The sequence below is a fragment of the Mus pahari genome, chromosome 15, assembly GCF_900095145.1.
Source record: "Mus pahari chromosome 15, PAHARI_EIJ_v1.1, whole genome shotgun sequence".
NCBI classification, from domain to species: Eukaryota; Metazoa; Chordata; class Mammalia; order Rodentia; family Muridae; genus Mus; species Mus pahari.
The window spans coordinates 4,352,740-4,362,263 of record NC_034604.1 but is presented as its reverse complement, the minus strand read 5'-3'; positions in this window follow the sequence as shown (position 1 = coordinate 4,362,263).

Genomic DNA, 9,524 nt, shown 5'->3' with positions numbered 1-9,524 from the left:
GAGGGAGGGAGGGAGGGAGGGAGGGAGGGAAAGAGAGCGACACCAACAACCCAAGGTCTTCTACCTGAAAGAATTTGACTTAGCGTGTGCTATTTCGTTTGTTTTACTGTATTGTGTGACATATGAAACAAGAAGGACTTTGGATGCAAGAAGAGTTGGTTGGAACTGTCCAAAATCAGTTTTAAAAATTCTTAGCAATTTGAGAGGCTTACTCACTAATCTTTTCAAATTTCTACTAGATGTGCTTCAAGAAGGAAGTGTCTCAACATCAGAAAATAGTGAAGCAAAAAAGAAAGATTGTACTCTGTAAAACTTAGATGATCTTTGCAATAAGTGTAGTACCAATTTCATCTTTCTAAAGGAGAACTCTAAAACAATCCCAAATTCCAGGGAAAAGAGAAGTATGAAGAAACATGCAGTCTAAATGTGAACAAAGTTACATGTGACTCATTTGAAATAATGCCAGACAATAAGGATAGAGAAATACTATTTTCTTTTTTTTTTTAATTTATTTATTTATTATATGTAAGTACACTGTAGCTGTCTTCAGACACTCCAGAAGAGGGCATCAGATCTTGTTACAGATGGTTTTGAGCCACCATGTGGTTGCTGGGATTTGAACTCCGGACCTTTGGAAGAGCAGCCGGGTGCTCTTACCCACTGAGCCATCTCACCAGCCCACTATTTTCTTTTTTTGAGGTTAGAAAAATCAGGTTTTTTCACATGGTATTAATGTTTAAACTCCAGAGTTTAACAGTAGTGGAGATACTCATAGCATACCACTTGGCCTGTTGGGTAACAACCCCCATGTATACAGACTAACGTAAATGGCCTCGATAATGGAATTTTGAAATAAAAAACAAAGAACTTAGTTTCAGTTGTAAAACAGAAATGGAAGGTGACAAAATTTTGGAGGCTGATTGAATAGAGGCCCAGAGTACACTCAGGAAGTTAATCTCATAAATAGCCATAAGTCAAAAGATATAATGGAATGTTCATAAATTAAAGTTTCAAGGTACAATTGGAAGTTACAATGGGGTTTCTATAAGAACTGAAATTAGTTACACAACAGTCAAAATCTAACAATAGAGCAAGAGTTGAAAAAACCCAATTCTTGACTATTAAAAATAGAATATAATAGTTGTAAGTGTAGGTGGCAAAATATTGAAAGCATAATAATATCTAAGAATTTATTCTTGTGTGTGTGCTCCTTAGTATGAATGTGCATGCTTCCATGATGTATGAGTAAGCAGAGGCTAGAAACTGACATGGGGTGTCCATTTGCCATGTTACAGTTTTAGAAAATCTCTTTGAACATAGAAATCACTGCTTGCACTATACTGGTTTGTCAGCAAGCCTCAAGAATCCTCTGTTTCCATCCCCATGCCTGGCTTCTAATGAGGTTCCAAGCATAGAACTTCATGCCTGCATAGTAGGCACCCTACTAAATGAGCCATCTACTCGTCCCCAGAATCTGCTCTTTAGGGAAAGGAAAGAAGAGGCTTGCTCACTCAGGTCGTCTTCCTATCTTCACATTCTTTAGAGTTCATAGCATAAATTCTTTTCTAAGGAAATATACATGTAAACAGAGCAGCAGTGTTTCTATATGTTTAAAACTACTTTCCCTGATGATCAAGATTCCTAAGTTGAGAATTTTCTGTTTAGCTCTGTACCCCATTTTTAATAGTGTTATTTGGTTCTCTGGAGTCTAACTTCCTGAGTTCTTTGTATATTTTGAATGTTAGCCCTCTATTGAATGTAGAGTTGGCAAAGACGTCTTTCCCATTCTGTAGGCTGCTGTTTTGTCCTGTTGACAGTGTCTTTTGCCTTGCAGAAGCTTTGAGGTCTTATGAGACCCCATTTTTCCATAGCTCATCTTAGAGCCTGAGCCACTGATGTTCTGTTCAGAAAAATTTTCCCCTGTGCCAATGTGTTTGAGGTTCTTCCCTACTTTCTCTTCTATGAGATTCAGTGTATCTGGCTTTATGTTAAGGTCCTTGATCTTCTTGTAATTGAGCTTTGCACAAGGAGATAAGAATCAAACAATTTGCATTCTTCTGCATGCAGACTGCCACTTGAACCAGCACCATTTGTTAAGTAAGCTGTCGTTTTTCACTGGATGATTTTGACTTCTTTGTCAAAAATCAGGTGACCATAGGTGTGTGGGTTCATTTGTGGGTCTTTGATTCTATTCCATTGATCTACCTGCCTGTCTCTGTTTTTATGACTATTGCACTGTAGTACAACTTGAGGTCTGGGATGGTTATTTCCCCAGAAGTTCTTTTATTGTTGAGAATGTTTTTGTGTTACTCCAGATAAATTTGAGAATTGCTCATTCTATCTCTGTGAAGAATTGAGTTGGAGATTGCGTTGAATCTGTAGATTGCTTTTGATAAGATGGTCATGTTTACTCTGTTAATCCTGACAATCCATGAGCATCTTCTGAGGTCTTCTTCAATTTCTTTCTTCAGAGACTTGAGGTTCTTGTCATACAGATCTTTCACTTACTTGGTTATAGTCACACCAAGATATTTCATATTATTTGTGAATATGGTAAAGGTTGTCATTTCCTTAATTTCTTTCTCAGCCTGTTTATCCTTTGAGTAGATGAAGGCATTTTCAGCATCTAATGAGATGATCCATGTGGGGGTTTTTTGTTTGTTTGTTTGTTTGTTTATATAGTGGGTTACATTGATAGATTTCCATATATTAAACTATCCCTGCATCCCTGGGGTGAAACCTTCTTGGTCATGATTGATGATTGTTTTGATGTTGTTGGATTCAGTTTGCAAGGATTTATTGAGTGTTTTTACCTCGATATTCATAAGGGAAATTGGTCTGAAGTTCTCTTTCTTTGTTAGGTCTGTGTGGTTTAGGTATAACTGTGGCTTCGTAGAACTAATTAGATAGTATCTCTTCTGTTTCTATTTTGTGGAATAGTTTGAAGAGTATTTGGTGTAAATTTTGCACTAAACCCATTTTGTCCTGGGCTTTTTTTTTTTTTTTTTTTTTTTTTTTGGTTGGAGGCTTTTAATGACTGCTTCTATTTATTTAGAGATTATGGGACTGTTTAAATGGTTTATCTTATCTTGATCTAACTTTGGCACCTGGTATCTGTCTAGAACACTATCTATTTCATGCAGATTTTTCAGTTTAGTTGAGTATAAACCTTTGTAGTAGGATCTGATGATTTTTTTTTTAATTTCTTGTTTCTGCTGGTATGTCTCCCTTTTCATTTCTGGTTTTCTTAATTGGATACTGTCTCTGTTGCCTCCTAATTGTCTGGTTAATGGTTTCTCTATCTTGTTGATTCTCTCAAAGAACCAGTTCCCGGTTTGGTTTTGTTTTTTTGGTTTGGTTGGTTTTGGTTTTGGTTTTTTGTTTGTTTGTTTGATTGATTCTTTGTATAGTTCTCTTTGTTTCTACTTAGTTGATTTCAGACCTGAGTTTGATTGCTTCTTGCAGTCTACATCTCTTAGGTGTATTTGCTTATTGTTGCTCTAGAGCTTTCACATGTACTTAGAGCTACTAGTGTATGCTCTCTCCAGTTTCTTTTTGGAGGCACTCAAAGCTATGAGTTTTCCTCTTACCACTGCTTTCATTATAAGTTTGGGTATGCTGTGCCTTCATTTTTCATTAAATTGTAAAACTCTTTAATTTTTTATTTCTTGCCTGATCAAGTTATCATTGAGTAAAAGCATTGCTCAGCTACCACGTGTGTGGGCTTTCTGCTGTTTTTGTTGTTATTGAAGACCAGCCTTAGTCTGTGGTGATCTGATAGGTTGCATGGGATTACTTCAATCTTCTTGTATCTGTTGAGGCCTGTTTTGTGACCAATATGTGTTAAATCCATTTGGTTCATAACTTCTGTTAGTTTCACTGGGTCTCTGTTTAGTTTCTGTCTCCATGATCTGTCCATTGGTGAGTGTAGTGTGTTGAATTCTCCCACTATTATTGTATGAGGTTCAATATGTTCTTTGAGTTTTAATAATGCTTCTTTTATGAACGTGGGTTCCCTTGCATTTGGAGCATAAATGTTGAGAATTGAGAGTTTATCTGGTAGATTTTTCTTTTGACGAGTAGGAAGTGTAATTCCTTATTTTATTGACAACTTTTGCTTGAAAGTTGATTTTTTTTCCATATTAGAATGGCTACTCCAGCTTGTTTCTTGGGGCCATTTGCTTTGAATATCTTTTCCAGTCTTTTACTCTGAGTTAGTGTTTGTCTTTGTCACTTAGGTGTGTTTCCTATATGCAGCAACATGCTGGTTCCTGTTTAGTATTCAGTCTGTTAGTCTATGTCTTTACTGGTTGGGAGAGGATTTGAGTCTATTGATGTTAAGACATATTAAGGACTAGTGATTGTTGCTTCCTGCTATTTTTGTTATTAGATTTGGAATTGTGTTTGTATTGGCTATCTTCCTTTGGATTTGTTATAAGAAGATTAATTTCTTCCTTTTTCATGGATGTAGTTTCCCTCCTTGTATTGGAGTTTTCCATCTCTTATCCTTTATAGGGCTGGATTTGTGGAAAATTATTATTTAAATTTGGTTTTGTCATGGAATACCTTCATTTCTCTATCTATGGTAATTGAGAGTTTTTGCTGAGTATGGTAGCATAGGCTGGCATTTTGTTCTCTTAAGTTTTGATTGACATCTTCCAAAATCTTCTGAATTTAGAGTCTCTGTTGAGAAGTATGGTGTCATTCTGATAGGTCTGTCTTTGTTTGTTGCTTGATCTTTTCCCCTTACAGCTTTTAATAATCTTTCTTTATTCTGTGCATTTGGTGTTCTGACTAATATGTGACAGGAGGTATTTATTTTCTGGTCCAATCTATTTGGGGTTCTGTAGGCTTCTTGTATGGTTATGGACATCTCTTTCTTTAGGTTAGGGAAGTTTTCTTCTATAATTTTGTTGAAGATGTTTACTGGCCCTTTGAGTTGGGAATCTCACTATCTTCAATATTTATTATTCTTAGATTTGGTCTTTTTATTCTGTCCTAGATTTCCTGGATGTTTTGGGTCAGGAGCTTTTTGTTTTTTGGATTTTCTTTGACTGTTGTGTCAATGTTTTCTATGGTATCTTCCTCACCTGAAATTCTCTCTTCTATCTTTTCTAATCTTTTGGTGATGCTTGCATCTATGAGTCCTGATCTATTGTCTAGGTTTTCTATCTCCAGGGCTGTCTCCCTTTGTCATTTCATTATTGTTTCTATTTCTATTTTTAGATCCTGGATAGTTTAGTTCAATTCCTTCACCTGTTTGGTTGTATTTTCCTATATTTCTTTAAGGGACTTATATGTTTCCTCTCTAAGGGCTTCTACCTGTTTACCTGTGTTCTCCTGTATTTCTTTAAGGGTGTTACATATGTTTCTTGAAAAAGTCATCTTATCATTATGAGATGTGATTTTAAATCAGATCTTGCTTTGCAGGTGTGTTGGGGTATCCAAAACTTGTTGTGGTAGAACTGGGTTCTTGTGATGCCAAGTGGCCTTGGTTTTCTTGAGCTTATGTTCTTACACTTGCCTGTCACCATCTGGTTTTCTCTAGTGTTAGCTGGTCTTGCAGTCACTGACTGAGAGCCTTGAGCCTGGGTGTGTCAGTACTCTTGTCATCTTAGATGTGCCAGCACTCCTGGGAGACAAGCTATCTCCAGGCCATATTGGGATAAGGAGAGCTGTGGCACAGGGTCAGCTCTGGTGGGGCGAATGGAATCTGGAAGGATTGTGTGCCTGACTGCTCAGGGGTTCCTGTGTCCTGTGGCCCCCTGGCAGATCTAACTTGGGCCAGGTATTGGGACAGTAATAGTGCTCTCACCTGTAAGCTTAGGTATGTCAGCACTCCTGGGGGACAAGCTATCTCTGTGTAGGGCAGGATTGTTGTGTGGCACAGGGTTAGCTCCAGGGAGGTAGATGGAAACTGGAAGTACTAATAGAGTACTAAACACAATTTTCTTCTTTAACTTCAACATTTTAACATATTTCTTTACCTACAATTATGTCAAATATTCCTCCACATATACAGAAGGTTAAATAAGGAGTTTCATCAATACTGTAAATCACAGAGTTTACTTTAAGTATTTCAAGATTTTCCAGGATGATGCCTACTCTTCATAAAACCAAATGTCTTTGTGCTATATATTACAGCCTGTTCTATCAGCGGGTCAGTTAAATATGCTGTTAGCTCATATTGTGACCATATTGGTATCTACAGCTTCCATGATAATATGTCTCTTAATTCATTATTTAAACTATGTTTGCATCAGACAGTTTAACTGTTATTGTTTATATAAATCAATTTAGTCGCAAGTATAATAGCAATTATTAGCACCAACAACAGCCTCCATGAGTCTGATGATAGTCATTATAACTAATCTCTTTACCATAGGAGAGGGAACTCAAAATGACAAGTATGAATTAGTGTACTTCACAATACTATTTTAGCTTTAGAACTAGCCATTAATGAATTCCCTTTGTGACCTAGTTTGCCAATCATCCTCATAACATACCACCAGCAATCATAGACACAGGCATGCCACAGGACATGTCCTAACAGACACATCACATAAAATTCCTTCCTAAACATGCCCCCAGCAATTCCACATAGATACAATATCCCATAGTCCACACCCCCACCCCCACAGACGTTTTCCTACCCTGACTCAGAAGGTCAGTGGATCCCATGGCAACAGCAGGACTGAAGACAGAAGCTGGTGGGGTCAGGCTTAAGCAGCATACACAAAGGAAGTCAGGGGCAGTGGGGAAAACAGGGCAACCATCCACTGCAACCATGCCACCCTAGAAGAACAGCCCTGGTTCTCTAGGACAGGAATCACACAAGAGCCAGGAAGGTGGAGCCCTCTTTTCACTGAAACTGAGCGCTGCTGGTCTCAGATTCCTAACCCTTCCACCAAGAGGATCTTAGGTGAAAGTGAAAACATGTTCACCCAGTTAACCAGTGACATATTCCACACATTGCTGAGCTCTAATTTTCTTTCAATGACTGAGAAATGTTGCTATCACTAAATACACAAGTATTAAATGCATTTGACATATTTGTGTCAACAGTAAGATAGTTTTATATACTCCCCCATTTTTAACATGTCAGGAGGACAACACTTTTTGAGTATGAATGGAACCAGCACAAAGTTTACAGGAGAGCCATTTGGGTAAGACTTTTCGTAGTAATATTCTTGGTACTCTTATTCTAGATACTAAATGCAAAGTAAGAATGATCCCATTGAAAGAACAAATTCTAATACCAACTCTTGTTGCATTAATTTTTCTCCATGTCTTTCTTAATAATAAGAGGCAAAACTAAGAAATTAATTATGTGTAGTCTTTTCTATCTGAAAGAGCACTGTCTGAGAAAAATGGTTTTGCTTTGTTTTTTATTTTACTTTTGTCTTTGAAATATTCTCTAAGAAATTTTTATTCTTTTACAGTTTCATGTGTACATAAGTTTTGATCATAACCACACTGAATTCTCCCTTCTAATTCTCTTCCAGACTCTAGTAGCTTCCCCTCCCACCTTAATTTTTATGTGATATAAATTTTTTAAATATTATTATGATTCATTTTACCGATGCTCTTGTGCACAAGGATATGGCTCCATCTACTGGAGCCCATATGACCTACCAGTAGCCACATTCCAAAGAAAAATGGTTTCCTTCCCTACTTTCCCCAAGCTACAAACAGCTAGGTGCTCCTTAACTAGGGTTAAGGCCTCAAAGTCCTTCCCAGGTTCAAGCTGGCATGTTGACTCCCTTGATATCATGCAAAATAGCCAGATCTGCCGTGATTCACGAGTGACACAGCCATGTCATATCCAGAAGACAGCTTGTCACAAAAATCCTGTCTATCCTTCAGCTCTGGCATTTTTTTTTCCCACTCTCCTGTGATGCTCTGAGTTAGAGGGTTGGTAACTGATGTGGATTTCCATTTAATCAATGACAGAACAAGATACTTAGCACATAACATTTGCTGACATCTACAAATGTCAATGAAATATAAACATTGAATTTTTAAAAATTCTTCTCAATGATTTTAAATACATTTTAATTAAAGTATAATTATGTCATTTCCTCTTCCCTTCCTTCCTACCCTCCAATTCAACACCTTTATTCAGTTAGTATTGTTTTACATGTAAGTATACATATATGTAAATAAAATGCACAAATACACACACACACACACACAAGACTGAGTCCATTTTGCTGTTTCTATATGTGTTTTCAGGGCATCCAGTTAGGGAGTTCTTCCCTGGATTAGGCTAATTCTCCAAATTGCATTATCAATGTTTGTTTATACTCCTACAAAAACTCCCATCTTTATTCAATGAGTTTTTCTTTACATCAAACGGTAGGGGATATAAACTGTAGTAGTTGATCAAAGTACTTAGAAAAATTATGGTTGAGTGCTCATCCCTAAACTTTTAAACACCACCTCTTGGGCTCAGAAAACATTGCAAGTGGGAAATACTCCAAGGCTGGAAAAACTGGACTATAGAAAGAAGACATGTAAAATGCTGTGAGTAGCTCTTATGTTCTTGCCTCTCTCTTACCTCTTGAACCCTTGTTCCCATTGCCTTCCCCACTCTCTCCACATGGCCATGGCCAGCCCCTACTTCTCTACTCTCTCCTTCTCTGCCTTTCTCTGCTTCTGCTCCCCTCTTAGCTCCCCTCCCCATGTCCTAAATAAACTCTATTTTATACTAAAAAAAAAAAATGCTATGAGTAACCAAGATTACCTGACATAGTCATTGCACACATGATCTTAAAATGGTGGTGGAGGTTTATAAATCTTGAACACTATGAGAGCCATGCTAGGACATCTTACAACCCCAGATGATTCCATGAAGATCATAAACTTATGACTATGACACCACCCATTTGCACATCTCCAAGCTCATGCTGGAAACCACATAGGCTCTGATTCTATTCTATATCATGGCCCTACAACATGCAACCTCAGTACATATGCTCAGTACACACACACACACACACACACACACACACACACATTGCTCAGATGAAAGACAATAGGCTATTCAGGTCAGACCCAAGACAAAGCTGTGCTCTCAGCATTCACATCCTTCCTGGATCTTTTCCAGAGTAAGAGTCTGCATCCCATTCGGAGAGTGAACTATTTCAAGTGGATATTCCCATTCTACTCATGAGTTAACAGTGGGTATTCCCATGACCAAACTCTAAACATCATGTAGCCAGGACAAGTACAGATATTCTGAGTAAACATTAATTATTGATCTTGTCACTCAAATGTACCAGAAGGACACAACCTCAAAAGAGCTCTAGTGTGCAAGACTCAGGGCAGACGAAAAGGAATAAAGAGAAGCAAGCCTCAGTGCAGTAGCTGGATATAAAATTAACTCACACAAATCAGTAGCATTCCTCTACACGAAGGACAGATGGGATGAGAAAGAAATTAGGGAAACAACACCCTTCACAATAGTCACAAATAATATAAAATACCTAGGTGTGACTCTAACTAAGGAAGTGAAAGATCTG